Below are 15,537 nucleotides of genomic sequence, written 5' to 3'. Positions count from 1 at the left end.
AGGATCAGGCTTCTCTATTGAGAGAGATACATTTGTAGAGGGTGTTCTGGCTCAGCTTGGGGATATTGCCCATTCCAGGGCCTCATCACCAATAGTATGTGAGTTCCCCTGTCAAATTGAGGACAGCAGAAGTAAGGCCACAGCTTCTTTGACCAGTCTGTTAGATTGTATTAGAAAACTCTCAAGTGAGGAATTTAAGAGAAATGCCACTCAAGCAGTGAGTGAGTTCCTAGTTAAAAAGTCCACCAGTAGCTTAATTAGTGCACAGCCTGCTTATTCTGTAGCATCCAGGTCTTGTTCCATTCAAAACCAGTACACATGGTCAAAGGATATTTGTGCGGATTCTGCTGCCTTTGGCATCATTGAAACATTTGTGGAAGACCTGCAGAGCTTGGCGCAACCTGCAGAAGTAGAGGAGAGAGAACCTGACCTCCAGGAAAATGCACACAAGCTACAGAGCAGGATCTGGTCTGCTACCACTAGTTTATATAACAATATTCAGAAGACATTAAAGGACTTCATCATTCACCAGCGGAGGTCAGACATGCTGAGCAGAATGTCTAGTCATATACCCACAGAGGACTCTGGACATCTTGGGACTAAGGAGTACCTTGGTTTGGCAAGCCAGGACTTGAGGCAAGCTAGTAAGAGTGTGCCTCACTTGCACAGTTTGAACCTTGAAGTGGCTCTACACAGGGGTGTCAGCGAGAGTTCAAAACTTCTCTGGACTGAAACAGACGAGGCTCTACTGACCAATAGTACCAAAGAGGTCATTTCAACAATCTTGACCTCATGCGAGGATCAGACATCAAATGCACCTTGCTTCTCCACAGTAGGAAAGAAAATATCTGATATGTCCCTTGAGGTCAACATGTTGGTAGGTGGTGTTCTGTCTCAGCTGAAGGACATCTCCTTGTCAAGGTCCCCAACACCATGTGAAGACATGTTTGAACGTCTCCAAGGTTCTCCTGAGCGAACCTCTCCAGTAAGTCTAGATTGCAGCACGGCTGCCTCCAAAGGCATTGCATCTTCCCACAGTCTTTCAACAAAGAGCCTCCAAAAACTCTCTAGTCATGAGTTCCAAACCAAAGCTGAGAAAGGAGTGAGTGAGGTCCTCTCTAGATCATTTAACATTGTGGAGGAAGGCACAACAGATAAGTACCTCCAGTCTGTATCTACATCCACCACATCTACTGATATTATACAAACCATGGTGAAAGACCAGCAGGAGCTCACCCAGACCACCCAATCATCTGACATGGTATCTGGAACCTCCCTGCTCACCACTGGACAGGTTTCTGAGAAAATAATCTGGTCTGTTGCTCGTAACATCTACTACAGTCTGCAAAGTAAGATTACCGAGTTTCTCAGAAAAGATCTTCAAAGATCAGACACAACACTTGGTTCAATCCAAATCTTTACATATCAAAGCAGTCCTGCATCACAAAGAGCAAGTCTCGGCCATCTTGAGGTCAACCAGAGCAGTGTTACACCTGGTGTAAACGATGCCTGTGTGGACATTCCGCACAAATTACTACCTAAAACCACTGAGCTCTCAGGATCCATGCTGGAGGATATTGACACGATCCGTTGTAGGAGTGCTGACAGCCAAAATACAAGAAATACCTCTTCTTCACGCTCTTCCATCTCTCTAACACCTACTTCAAAATTAAGGCAGTCGAAATGGCACTTTGCTTTACCCGGGACTCCCATCCCCACTGAGTTTCCTGCTCAGATTGACTTTCCCATTGTTAGAAACACAATCATTGAGGACTTCTTTCACACAGAGGACTTACTTCCTGTAACCTTTGTGGACAAAGTCAGGCAAGCTGCTGGGGTGGTAGTGGACATTATGGTGGAAAGTGTTGAGAACACACAGGAAAATGGACAGGGTGCTTCACATCTTGACGACCTCCGATCTGCTGTTAGGAAATTGAAAAAAATAATTTCCACTTGGACCATCCACATTTTCAGTCATGAATTGGTGGATAAAGTGATAGCCCTTCAGGACAGCCACAGCACTCCACAGGTCTTAACATTGGAAGCAGCCAAAAGTGCTTCAGACTCCATTCTTTCAAGGCTGAAATGGGGAAAGGAACAATGTGCCATATCCAAGGAGCTCTCCTCTCAGCTTCTCCAGATATTTGCTGAAGAGACAGTGAAGTGCTTCCTGAGACAGTGGTCAGATGAGTATGAAAACATAAACTTTGATGTTTCAGTCCAGAACGATCCAAAGACTTCTACTTGCATGGTCATTCTTCAAATGATCACCAAAGCCACTGCTAAATGTTATTTTGAGTCCGCTACCAGCGTGGCCACCAGTGGCATTGTAGAAGGCGTGTTTGATTTGGAAAGGGATACCATCAGCAGTACTGGAGAGCAGGTCCTCACCTTCAATACAAAGGTATAGTACACATCTTTCATGAATAACACTGCTGTTGACCTTTTATGAGATATATGATTATTTGTGTCATGGCATTGCACTGCTTCTTTGCAATTGATATGCTGTACTTTAAGATATCGAAACAATTTCAGTTTGTTTTAATGTGCCTTTTCCCACCAACCAGGGTTCCAAGAAAGTTAGTAAGAACCTCTGTCCTCAAGAGTCTCTGGAGTACCAGCCTCAGAACATTTCCCCTACTGTGTACTTTACAGGTAAGCCCTGCTGCTGTTTAGGCTGCTGCTCAGTCAAGACTGAGACATTATCCCTTTACCATTCCACTAATTCATTTGGAAAGACATTGTACTCCTCTGAGTTGTTACCTATGACATACTGTACTGTGGGCTGGGTGGTAGCCTAGTGGGTTAAGAGGTTGGGCCAGTAACCGATAGGTTGCTGGTTAAGAATCCCTGAGTTCACGAGGCAAAATCTGTCAATGTGCTCTTGAGCAAGGCACTTCATCCTAATTGCTCCTTGTAAGTCTCTCTGGATAAGAGTGTCTGATAAATGAGTAAAAATGTAAATTGATGGCATGCTGGATGGTCTTTCGTTGCAGAGACGATGACAACATCTCATGGCTCCTTTTCTCCAGAGGGAATTTATGATATCGCATCGTCCTTCCCACTTGAAGAGAAGAGTCGCAAACCCTCCCTTTTCACCAGATTGTCTAGATCCATCACAAAAGGCTTTCTCAGCCCATTCAAATCTTCAAGAAAAACCAAATTATTTAAATAAATTCCTCATTATAACAACGAGAGCATTCATTTGTTCAGATGAGAATCTAATCGTATTGGTCACATACGCCGAAAACAACTGTGAGATGCTTTATTACGAGCCCATTCCCAACAACGCAGAGTTAAAAAGTAAGAATATATTTTCTAAATAGTAACACAATAACAAGGCTATATACAAGGAGTACCAGTACCGAGTCAATGTGCATGGGTGCGAGGTAGTTGAGGTAATACAGTATGTACATGTAGGTAAGGGTAAAAGTGACTAGGCAATCAGGATAGATAATAAACACAGTAGCAGCAGCTAGTGTGAAAGTCGGTCAGTGTCACAGTGAATGTGTGGGTAGAGTGTAGTGAGTGTGCATCGAGCCAATTCAAGAGAGTCAGTGGAAAACAATTAGAAAAATACATCAATAACAAAGGGGCAAATAGTGCAGGTGGCCATTTAATTAACGTTCAGCAGTCTGATGACTTGGGGGTAGAAGCTGTTCAGCAGTCTGATGACTTGGGGGTAGAAGCTGTTCAGCAGTCTTATGACTTGGGGGTAGAAGCTGTTCAGCAGTCTAATGACTTGGGGGTAGAAGCTGTTCAGCAGTCTAATGGCTTGGGGGTGGAAGCTGTTAAGGAGCCTTTTGTCCCAGACTTGGTGCTCTCGTATCGCCTGCCGTGTGGTAGCAGAGTGAACAGTCTATGACTTGGGTGGTGGGAGCCTTTTGCCAATCATTTACATATCACTTATTTTATTTTTATTTGTATTTGATGTCATATTGTAAACGTATGTATCTGTTTTGCTGAAAATATGATTTTGAAAACAATGAATGTCTACAAGTGCTTCATAAAACAGTTATATTTATTTTTGTATTTTCAAAAGACAGCAAATAGCCAATCAAGTATCAACATAAGTGAAATGAAAGACAGATTTAATTTTCAGTGAATAATTGTCTTGTCCAGTGAGCAACTCAATGACAGCGATTCAAATGACATCATTAGATCACCTCCAAGAAGCATCTTCAACGTTCACCTGACAACCCATTGGATAAGACACATACACTAACCAAGTGTTTCTTACCTGTCAAGAAGGTTGAGATCAGAAGCTTCTTCAATACCCCAGAAATGGAAAGGCTTTGAGACAAAGACAATCAACTGACAAGATAATGCACATACACTAACCCGGACGTTCTACTTGCCCCACTGAGTTACAGCAAAGTTATCATTTATGCATGGGTCCACGATCCACTCATAGCTATCTGACAGTTCTCAGAATACTAAGGAAGAAGTGTGTGATATTGGATTTGGTATCCTTCCCACTCCCAAGTGATTGGGAGTCCCATAGGATGCCGCATAATTGGCCCAGCGTCGTCCAGGTTTGGCCATCATTGTAAATAAGAATTTGTTCTTAACTGACTTGTCTAGTGAAATAAAGGTTAAATAAAAATAAACTATTCGAGCTGTCTGCTATATTGCTGTGTAAATCCACACACTGCAGGGGAATGATGACACATGCTGTGCAAACACATCGTTACAGTAGTTGTCAGTTTTGTAACGTAAATAAAGAGTTTGTCAAATACTCTGTGGAATACAGTATGTATTATTTTGACCCTGCACAGACTCATGAGCAATAATGATCCACATCTTAATAAAATAGTTTTAAGGCAGCAGTGTTCATACTGTATTTTACATTGATTTCAACCACTATAGGTCTTCATCAGCAAGTGAGGATTTCTATGGATAAAAACTAGTGTTAAGTGTGGGGGGGTGGAGTCTCAATTAGACCCATGTCAAACACTTACAATCACATAAGGCACAACCACAGTCACATTCAGTCAACTGAATGATTCTAGAATAATAATAATTCCATTCACATTTGGCTACTACAAATAGCCAGTGAAATATGATACGTTTTTTGTTACTTGAGAATAGGAATGACTGAGAATCCACTGCCTGCCGTTGTAAACTTTCAGCACACAAATCAAACACAGTACTGACTATATCTATAAGCCTCATCCAAAGGAACGGAATTCTAAGTCGTCCGCATTGTTTCAGGCATCATCCGTTCCAAAGTCTCATCTTGTTCACTGTTAAAAAATATTTAAAAAATTAAATAAGAGTTCCTTTTTGGACAATTCCAGGTTGTCCCTCCTTGTTTCAGTATGTTTAATCTGCCTAATGACCAGGATCCTGGTGTCTACCCAATGTGCTGAGCACTCCTCCTGGCCAGAGTCCGCGCTACATTCAGCTGCTACAACCATGGTCTCTGTGTGAAGGCACTGTTAGAGAGTCAATCAACCAGAACAAGGTTAGGAGACCAAATCTGTGTCCTAGCATTGTGAAATACTGTATATGTAATGGCCTCAATACATTAATGAAGCGCCCTTACATCCTATCCTCTCCCCACACTGAAACAACTTGTTAGGGTGAACCAATAAGACTGACACTATATACCTTCTAAGCATGATAGTTGGCTCATGATTTGTTTCAGGACTTGTTAGGGTAAACCTATAACAGCTTCTAACCCAAAGTCATAAGACTGCTGAACAATTAATCAAATGGCCACCGGACAAGTTCAAATGTTTTATTATTTGTTACTTTAGTTTATTAGGTAAATATTCTCTTAACTCTTCTTGAACTGCACTGTTTGTTAAGGGCTTGTAAAGTAAACATTTCACGGAAAGATCTACACTTGTTGTATTCAGCGCATTTGACAAATAAAGTTTGAGTTGATTTGACTATGTACCTTCTAAGCATGATGGTTGGCTCATGATTTGTTTGTACTGAAATCTATTCAGGGAGGATAAGGGTATATCATAGGCAGTGATGTAGTGGTAAAAACATTGACTGGTAAATGCTGATTGCCGTTCAGGATTAAAGAAGTAACGCTCCCTCTACTTTCAATGCATCTTCCACAAAAGGTGGGTAAATGCTTGAACAAAATAAAATAAAAAGTGTGTAAACAGCTTTTACATGTGTTCCCCCCCACCACCACTGATTATAGGAGGCTTCTTCTGACAGTATTCACACCTTTCATAAGAAACCTCCAGAGAAATATTCATATTCACCGTAGCTGTCATTTAAACTTGGACTAACCTGGCCAAGGCCAAACAGTATATGGGGTTTTCTCTGGGTGTGCGGTCACAGTGGAGAGAAAAGGCCTCCAGTGAGGTGGTGAGTATCTGGGCGGAGTTTGGCGAGGCAAACACAGGTCTGAGATTGGTGTCTCTGGAAATGGGCGGGAGCGGGACTCTGCTCCTCCATTGGTTGCTGTTCTGATCCCCACTCTCATCTTCCTCACATCCCTTCCCTGCACATCCCCTCTTCCTCTTTCTTTCATCCCTCGTGGCCACAGGGTGTAGCCGCCTCGCTTCTCGTTCCTAGGAAACTATGCAGTTTTTTGTTTTTTTTACGTGTTATTTCTTACATTAGTACCCCAGGTCATCTTAGGTTTCATTACATACAGTCGAGAAGAACTACTGAATATAAGATCAGCGTCAACTCACCATCAGTACGACCAATAATATGTTTTTCGCGACGCGGATCCTGTGTTCTGCCTTACAAACAGGACAACGGAGTGGATCCCATGCAGCGACCCAAAAAAAACATTCCGAAAAAGAGGGAAACGAGGCGGTCTTCTGGTCAGACTCCGGAGACGGGCACACCGTGCACCACTCCCTAGCATTCTTCTTGCCAATGTCCAGTCTCTTGACAACAAGGTTGATGAAATCCGAGCGAGGGTAGCATTCCAGAGGGACATCAGAGACTGTAACGTTCTTTGCTTCACGGAAACATGGCTCACTGGAGAGACGCTATCCGAGGCGGTGCAGCCAACATGGTTTCTCCACGCATCGCGCCGACAGAAACAAACATCTTTCTGGTAAGAAGAGGGGCGGGGGCGTATGCCTTATGGCTAACGAGACATGGTGTGATGAAAGAAACATACAGGAACTCAAATCCTTCTGTTCACCTGATTTAGAATTCCTCACAATCAAATGTAGATCGCATTATCTACCAAGAGAATTCTCTTCGATTATAATCACAGCCGTATATATCCCCCCCCAAGCAGACACATCGATGGCTCTGAACAAACTTTATTTAACTCTTTGCAAACTGGAAACCATTCATCCGGAGGCTGCATTCATTGTAGCTGGGGATTTTAACAAGGCTAATCTGAAAACAAGACTCCCTAAATTTTATCAGCATATCGATTGCGCAACCAGGGGTGGAAAGACCTTGGACCATTGTTACTCTAACTTCCGCGACGCATATAAGGCCCTGCCCCGCCCCCCTTTCGGAAAAGCTGACCACGACTCCATTTTGTTGATCCCTGCCTACAGACAGAAACTAAAACAAGAGGCTCCCACGCTGAGGTCTGTCCAACGCTGGTCCGACCAAGCTGACTCCACACTCCAAGACTGCTTCCATCACGTGGACTGGGATATGTTTCGTATTGCGTCAGATAACAATATTGACGAATACGCTGATTCGGTGTGCGAGTTCATTAGAACGTGCGTTGAAGATGTCGTTCCCATAGCAACGATTAAATCATTCTCTAACCAGAAACCGTGGATTGATGGCAGCATTCGCGTGAAACTGAAAGCGCGAACCACTGCTTTTAATCAGGGCAAGGTGTCTGGTAACATGACCGAATACAAACAGTGCAGCTATTCCCTCTGCAAGGCTATCAAACAAGCTAAGCGTCAGTACAGAGACAAAGTAGAATCTCAATTCAACGGCTCAGACACAAGAGGCATGTGGCAGGGTCTACAGTCAATCACGGACTACAGGAAGAAATCCAGCCCAGTCACGGACCAGGATGTCCTGCTCCCAGGCAGACTAAATAACTTTTTTGCCCGCTTTGAGGACAATACAGTGCCACTGACACGGCCTGCAACGAAAACATGCGGTCTCTCCTTCACTGCAGCCGAGGTGAGTAAGACATTTAAACGTGTTAACCCTCGCAAGGCTGCAGGCCCAGACGGCATCCCCAGCCGCGCCCTCAGAGCATGCGCAGACCAGCTGGCCGGTGTGTTTACGGACATATTCAATCAATCCCTATACCAGTCTGCTGTTCCCACATGCTTCAAGAGGGCCACCATTGTTCCTGTTCCCAAGAAAGCTAAGGTAACTGAGCTAAACGACTACCGCCCCGTAGCACTCACTTCCGTCATCATGAAGTGCTTTGAGAGACTAGTCAAGGACCATATCACCTCCACCCTACCTGACACCCTAGACCCACTCCAATTTGCTTACCGCCCAAATAGGTCCACAGACGATGCAATCTCAACCACACTGCACACTGCCCTAACCCATCTGGACAAGAGGAATACCTATGTGAGAATGCTGTTCATCGACTACAGCTCGGCATTCAACACCATAGTACCCTCCAAGCTCGTCATCAAGCTCGAGACCCTGGGTCTCGACCCCGCCCTGTGCAACTGGGTACTAGACTTCCTGACGGGCCGCCCCCAGGTGGTGAGGGTAGGCAACAACATCTCCTCCCCGCTGATCCTCAACACTGGGGCCCCACAAGGGTGCGTTCTGAGCCCTCTCCTGTACTCCCTGTTCACCCACGACTGCGTGGCCACGCACGCCTCCAACTCAATCAACAAGTTTGCGGACGACACAACAGTGGTAGGCTTGATTACCAACAACGACGAGACGGCCTACAGGGAGGAGGTGAGGGCCCTCGGAGTGTGGTGTCAGGAAAATAACCTCACACTCAACAAAACTAAGGAGATGATTGTGGACTTCAGGAAACAGCAGAGGGAACACCCCCCTATCCACATCGATGGAACAGTAGTGGAGAGGGTAGCAAGTTTTAAGTTCCTCGGCATACACATCACAGACAAACTGAATTGGTCCACTCACACAGACAGCATCGTGAAGAAGGCGCAGCAGCGCCTCTTCAACCTCAGGAGGCTGAAGAAATTTGGTTTGTCACCAAAAGCACTCACAAACTTCTACAGATGCACAACCGAGAGCATCCTGGCGGGCTGTATCACCTCCTGGTACGGCAACTGCTCCGCCCACAACCGTAAGGCTCTCCAGAGGGTAGTGAGGTCTGCACAACGCATCACCGGGGGCAAACTACCTGCCCTCCAGGACACCTACACCACCCGATGCTACAGGAAGGCCATAAAGATCATCAAGGACATCAACCACCCGAGCCACTGCATGTTCACCCCGCTATCATTCAGAAGGCGAGGTCAGTACAGCTGGGACCGAGAGACTGAAAAACAGATTCTACCTCAAGGCCATCAGACTGTTAAACAGCCACCACTAACATTGAGTGGCTGCTGCCAACACACTGACACTGACACTGACTCAACTCCAGCCACTTTAATAATGGGAATTGATGGGAAATTATGTAAATAAATCACTAGCCACTTTAAACAATGCTACTTTATATAATGTTACTTACCCTACATTATTAATCTCATATGCATACGTATATACTGTACTCTATATCATCGACTGCATCCTTATATAATACATGTATCACTAGCCACTTTAACTATGCCACTTTGTTTACATACTCATCTCATATGTATATACTGTACTCGATACCATCTACTGTATCTTGCCTATGCTGCTCTGTACCATCACTCATTCATATATCCTTATGTACATATTCTTTATCCCCTTACACTGTGTATAAGACAGTAGTTTTGGAATTGTTAGTTAGATTACTTGTTGGTTATTACAGCATTGTCGGAACTAGAAGCACAAGCATTTCGCTACACTCGCATTAACATCTGCTAACCATGTGTATGTGACAAATAAAATTTGATTTGGTTGAGGTTTATCCTGGGATGCCAGGGCGCGGAGCGGGCAGGATACATGAGATGGGCAGTTGATGGGGGTCAAACGTCGAGAGGCTGTGGACATCACCCTGTTACTCGCCTTGGCCTCACTCCTCCTGGGCTTGGAGGACATCTTGGGGAGGGTGAAGCCGTCCACCAGGACCGTGTCGCCCACCCTGGTCCTGAACAGAGCCCTGTTGAGGCCCATGCAGTGCCTGGATGCTGCCCTCCTCAGCCCCAGCCTCACCCAGCCCTTTATCTGGAGGTATGTCCGCATGGGCAGGGCCATACCTGGGAGGACCACCACAGAGCACAGCTTGGTGGCCAGGTGACTCACACACTCCCTGTGGCCGTACTGAAGGGCGATCCTCAGGGGGTCACGACCCTGGGGATCCCGACAGGCAAGGGTCAGAACGCTGCTGGCGATAAAGAGTTTGAGGATGGTGAGCTGGCCGCGCTCGATGTAGGCGACAGCGGGACATTTGGCGACGTCGGGGTGGGCCGTCTGGTGGCACCACTCACGGTAAGGGTGAACCCCCACCGGCTCAATGACACGCACCCCCCTCTCCAGCAGCCAGCCGGCCAGGTCCAGGTGGCCCAGAGAAGCAGCGATGTAGAGTGCCACCCGGAGCTGGAACCTGGAATAATACAGAATCAATGTATTTATAACACGTTTCAAGTTTTTTTTGTCAAGTTCACAAGATACAGTGGGTTATAAAACAGTACAGTAAAATGCTTACTTGCAAGCTCTTTCCCACAATGCAGTATTAAATATCAGGGTAAGAGAAAAAACGTATGAAGGAAAAAAACACAAGAATATAAGCTATATACAGGGTCAGTACTATCATTGTAAGCTATATACAGGGTCAGTACTATCATTGTAAGCTACATACAGGGTCAGTACTATCATTGTAAGCTATATACAGGGTCAGTACTATCATTGTAAGCTATATACAGGGTCAGTACTATCATTGTAAGCTATATACAGGGTCAGTACTATCATTGTAAGCTACATACAGGGTCAGTACTATCATTGTAAGCTATATACAGGGTCAGTACTATCATTGTAAGCTATATACAGGGTCAGTACTATTATTGTAAGCTATATACAGGGTCAGTACTATCATTGTAAGCTATATACAGGGTCAGTACTATTATTGTAAGCTATATACAGGGTCAGTACCATCATTGTAAGCTATATACAGGGTCAGTACTATCATTGTAAGCTATATACAGGGTCAGTACTATCATTGTAAGCTATATACAGGGTCAGTACTATCATTGTAAGCTATATACAGGGTCAGTACTATCATTGTAAGCTATATACAGGGTCAGTACTATCATTGTAAGCTATATACAGGGTCAGTACTATCATTGTAAGCTATATACAGGGTCAGTACTATCATTGTAAGCTATATACAGGGTCAGTACTATCATTGTAAGCTATATACAGGGTCAGTACCATCATTGTAAGCTATATACAGGGTCAGTACTGTCATTGTAAGCTATATACAGGGTCAGTACTATCATTGTAAGCTATATACAGGGTCAGTACTATCATTGTAAGCTATATACAGGGTCAGTACCATTAATGTATGTTATATACAGGGTCAGTACTATCATTGTAAGCTATATACAGGGTCAGTACTGTCATTGTAAGCTATATACAGGGTCAGTACTATCATTGTAAGCTATATACAGGGTCAGTACCATCATTGTAAGCTATATACAGGGTCAGTACTGTCATTGTAAGCTATATACAGGGTCAGTACTATCATTGTAAGCTATATACAGGGTCAGTACCATTAATGTATGTTATATACAGGGTCAGTACTATCATTGTAAGCTATATACAGGGTCAGTACTATCATTGTAAGCTATATACAGGGTCAGTACTATCATTGTAAGCTATATACAGGGTCAGTACCATTAATGTATGTTATATACAGGGTCAGTACTATCATTGTAAGCTATATACAGGGTCAGTACTATCATTGTAAGCTATATACAGGGTCAGTACCATTAATGTATGTTATATACAGGGTCAGTACTATCATTATAAGCTATATACAGGGTCAGTACTGTCATTGTAAGCTATAAACAGGGTCAGTACTATCATTGTAAGCTATACACAGGGTCAGTACTATCATTGTAAGCTATATACAGGGTCAGTACCATTAATGTATGTTATATACAGGGTCAGTACTATCATTATAAGCCATATACAGGGTCAGTACTGTCATTGTAAGCTATATACAGGGTCAGTACTATCATTATAAGCTATATACAGGGTCAGTACTATCATTGTAAGCTATATACAGGGTCAGTACCATTAATGTATGTTATATACAGGGTCAGTACTATCATTGTAAGCTATATACAGGGTCAGTACCATCATTGTAAGCTATATACAGGGTCAGTACCATCATTGTAAGCTATATACAGGGTCAGTAGCATCATTGTAAGCTATATACAGGGTCAGTACCATCATTGTAAGCTATATAAAGGTTTAGTACCATCACTGTTGATAGTAAGTCTATCATACAGTTCAGTGTGTAGATGTGTATTCTGACATCACAGGTCTCTCCCTAGACAGGTGTCGTTGGACGGTCAGTCTGTGTCCCAGGAAGCAGCCTCTGAGGAACTCCGCCCACCCATCCCAGGTCTCCCACCGTAGAGTAGCCCCTGGGAGACAGAGACACATGCAGGTTGTCCTCCTGGTTGCCATGAACCAAGAATGTGTTCCATACAGTCCATTTGTCTCTGTGTTACATCCATAAGGTGTTGAGCCAGAGGACCATTGAGGCTGTTCTGATGGCAGAAGGCGGGGTGCAACTCAATATTAGGAAGGTGTTTCTAATGTTTGGTACACTCAGTATATATAAATTAGGAGTCATATAATTACAGGGGTGAGATGAACTGGCTCCTTTGCACTGATCTTAGGTCTGGTTTGTGTTTTTACTGCTAATGGTAAAGGTTAGGATTTGGTGAGAGTAAACTGATCCTAGATCTGTGCCCAAGGGCAATTTCTATCCAGAGACAAATCAAAGGTCCATGCTATTTAAACTTTTAATCTACCACCATCTCGTGGCTCAAATTTGTAACAACATTTTCTAATTCATGTGCTTTACTGAGTTTTGTTCTATCACATTGAACACTAATCTGGGTGCAGATTAAATTGAACACTAATCTGGGTGAAAATTAAATTGAACACTAATCTGGGTGAAAATTAAATTGAAGACTAATCTGGGTGCAGATTAAATTGTTAACAGAAATATTATGAATATGTATTTCAATGAACCCAAAGGGCCTCTTCTTCTCCTACTATACGGCCTGCTGTACTCTACTGTGCTCTACTGTACTCTGCTGTGCTCTACTGTAGTCTGCTGTACTCTACTGTAGTCTGCTGTAGTCTGCTATGCTCTACTGTAGTCTGCTGTACTCTGCTGTGCTCTACTGTAGTCTGCTGTACTCTGCTGTGCTCTACTGTAGTCTGCTGTACTCTGCTGTGCTCTACTGTAGTCTGCTGTACTCTGCTGTGCTCTACTGTAGTCTGCTGTGCTCTACTGTACTATACACCACTGGGTATACAGACTCTTCAGATACTGTTAGCGAACACCAGACTGAGGTCGAGGCGATTACATGGGGAAAAGGTTTATGACTGTAAGGGTGTTTGGTACAAAGGCAACACTACATCGGGCCACATTTCAGCTCTATCCCAGGTCAACCATACAATACTATAGATTTCCACTCTAGTCAACCAGCAAGAAGGAGAGACAGACAGAATGTCTGGCTTTGACTATGTCAATGATGGGATGTGTAAGTAAGGAGTAAGGAACACAAATAAACATTATTCTGATGGTTAAATTTGTACTTAGATATATAACCACTCTCCTCTGTTAGCAAATCTTCCACAGAACTTTGTGGAACAGAGTGAGTTCTGTCCCTGTCTGGCTCTGGACATGTACCCAGGGATCTCTGTACAACAACACTTAACACTCACGAAGCAGTGTTCTTACTAACCAATCACTCTACCATAACCATGGTCTCGGTATAAAGCAGTGTTCTTACTAACCAATCACTCTACCATAACCATGGTCTCGGTATAAAGCAGTGTCCTTACTAACCAATCACTCTACCATAACCATGGTATCGGTATAAAGCAGTGGTCCTTACTAACCAATCACTCTACCATAACCATGGTCTTGGTTGAGCAAGGGCAATATTACTTTAAGTCTCAAGCAGGGTGAACTCAACATACTATATACCACCACACTATACAGTGGGGCAAAAAAGTATTTAAAATTTGAAGCAGAGCTTAATTTGTAAATTGGGAGGTGCCAGAACAAAGAGTGGGTGCTAGAGGGGGGGTTCTGTGGTACCAGAACTCATGAGAATAAACATCACCTATTATAATAGAGCATTGAACGCATATCATCACATTTGGGTAGAGCCACTTATAGAAGGTGCACACATGGGGAACATTTTTAGTAGCCTAGGGTCCGGGAAAGTGTTGGCCTTTTTAAAACCGCATTTCGTGCAATTCTACATCCTTTTACATGACTGGAGACTTTGGCATTATCTTTTTTTAATCCGCACAAATGATCGAAATGGCAGGCTACTTTGACACTGACAAACTTAGTATCTGAGATCAATAAAAACGACCTTGTCTTGAATCCATCAATAGCCTATAGGCCTAGGTTTGTGGAGAAACATATAGTAGGCTACAATATGAGGAGGAAATTAGTCCTAAAAATGCTTTCCAGTTTCACTGACTCACCCAATGATGCGCAGCTCACTCGCTGGAGATTGTCGATGCGCTCGTGTCAAAAGCCTATCTCTCCCTCTCTCTGTTTTGTAAAACAATGTTTGGGAGTTGATCAAATGTTTTGGTAGTCTACAGCATAGTCTTATCTTTTCAGCAAGAGTCATTGCTTTTCAACCTGTGTTTTCCCTCGATTATATTTGAAAAATTGCAAAAGGCCTGTTTTGTCTGCGTGCTGTTTTTTCACTGACAGATTTGCCTCGCGGTCCCGACTGTAGGCTATTCTTTGTTATTGGGCTACAATCCGCAGCTAGGCTATTTAAAAAAGGGGGCCATTGGTCCTCTGTAGCTAAATTATAGGGCTTCTCATGACGTATTAGGCTATTCTGAATGATTTAATTTATTTCTGAACAGACAGCAGTAATTCCGTAACTTTAGAAAATTCCTCCAGAACCCTTCATGCAGCTATGATTCTATAAGGAAACAAATGATGAAGTGCAACTCTGGAGAGATGAGGGGGCAGGATAATTGACGAAGAGGTGTAACAGTTCTCTTCTTGCGTTGTGTACAATCAGTCATCGACACGGAACTCCAAAATGTAGCACCAGTCATGTAGATTTATTCTGATAGGAACGGCACAAAATTGCACGTCATGCAATGCACGTCTCACCATCCAACTATGCACTCACGCACGCACGCTGGTTTGGTGCTTGTTCACTGGGGTAGTTACCAAAATAATTCAATTACAATATACAATATAATATATTTAACAATGTACCTGATAGGAACGGCAAAAAATTGCAC

At 43.5% G+C, this 15,537-nt stretch overlaps 2 pseudogenes; both read right to left on the bottom strand.

Annotated features, from left to right (window-relative positions):
- LOC139414418 (protein ANKUB1-like) overlaps nucleotides 1–1,260 on the bottom strand; it is a 7,427-nt pseudogene extending 6,167 nt beyond the window's left edge.
- A 4,096-nt stretch (nucleotides 1,261–5,356) lies between these two features.
- On the bottom strand, nucleotides 5,357–12,672 carry LOC139414408 (protein ANKUB1-like; annotated as a pseudogene).
- Between the last annotated feature and the right edge of the window lie 2,865 nt (nucleotides 12,673–15,537).

Source organism: Oncorhynchus clarkii, chromosome 1 (assembly GCF_045791955.1).
Source record: "Oncorhynchus clarkii lewisi isolate Uvic-CL-2024 chromosome 1, UVic_Ocla_1.0, whole genome shotgun sequence".
Classification (NCBI taxonomy): Eukaryota; Metazoa; Chordata; class Actinopteri; order Salmoniformes; family Salmonidae; genus Oncorhynchus; species Oncorhynchus clarkii.
Note: the sequence above shows the minus strand (reverse complement) of the source record. Positions and strands in the feature narration are given on the sequence as shown.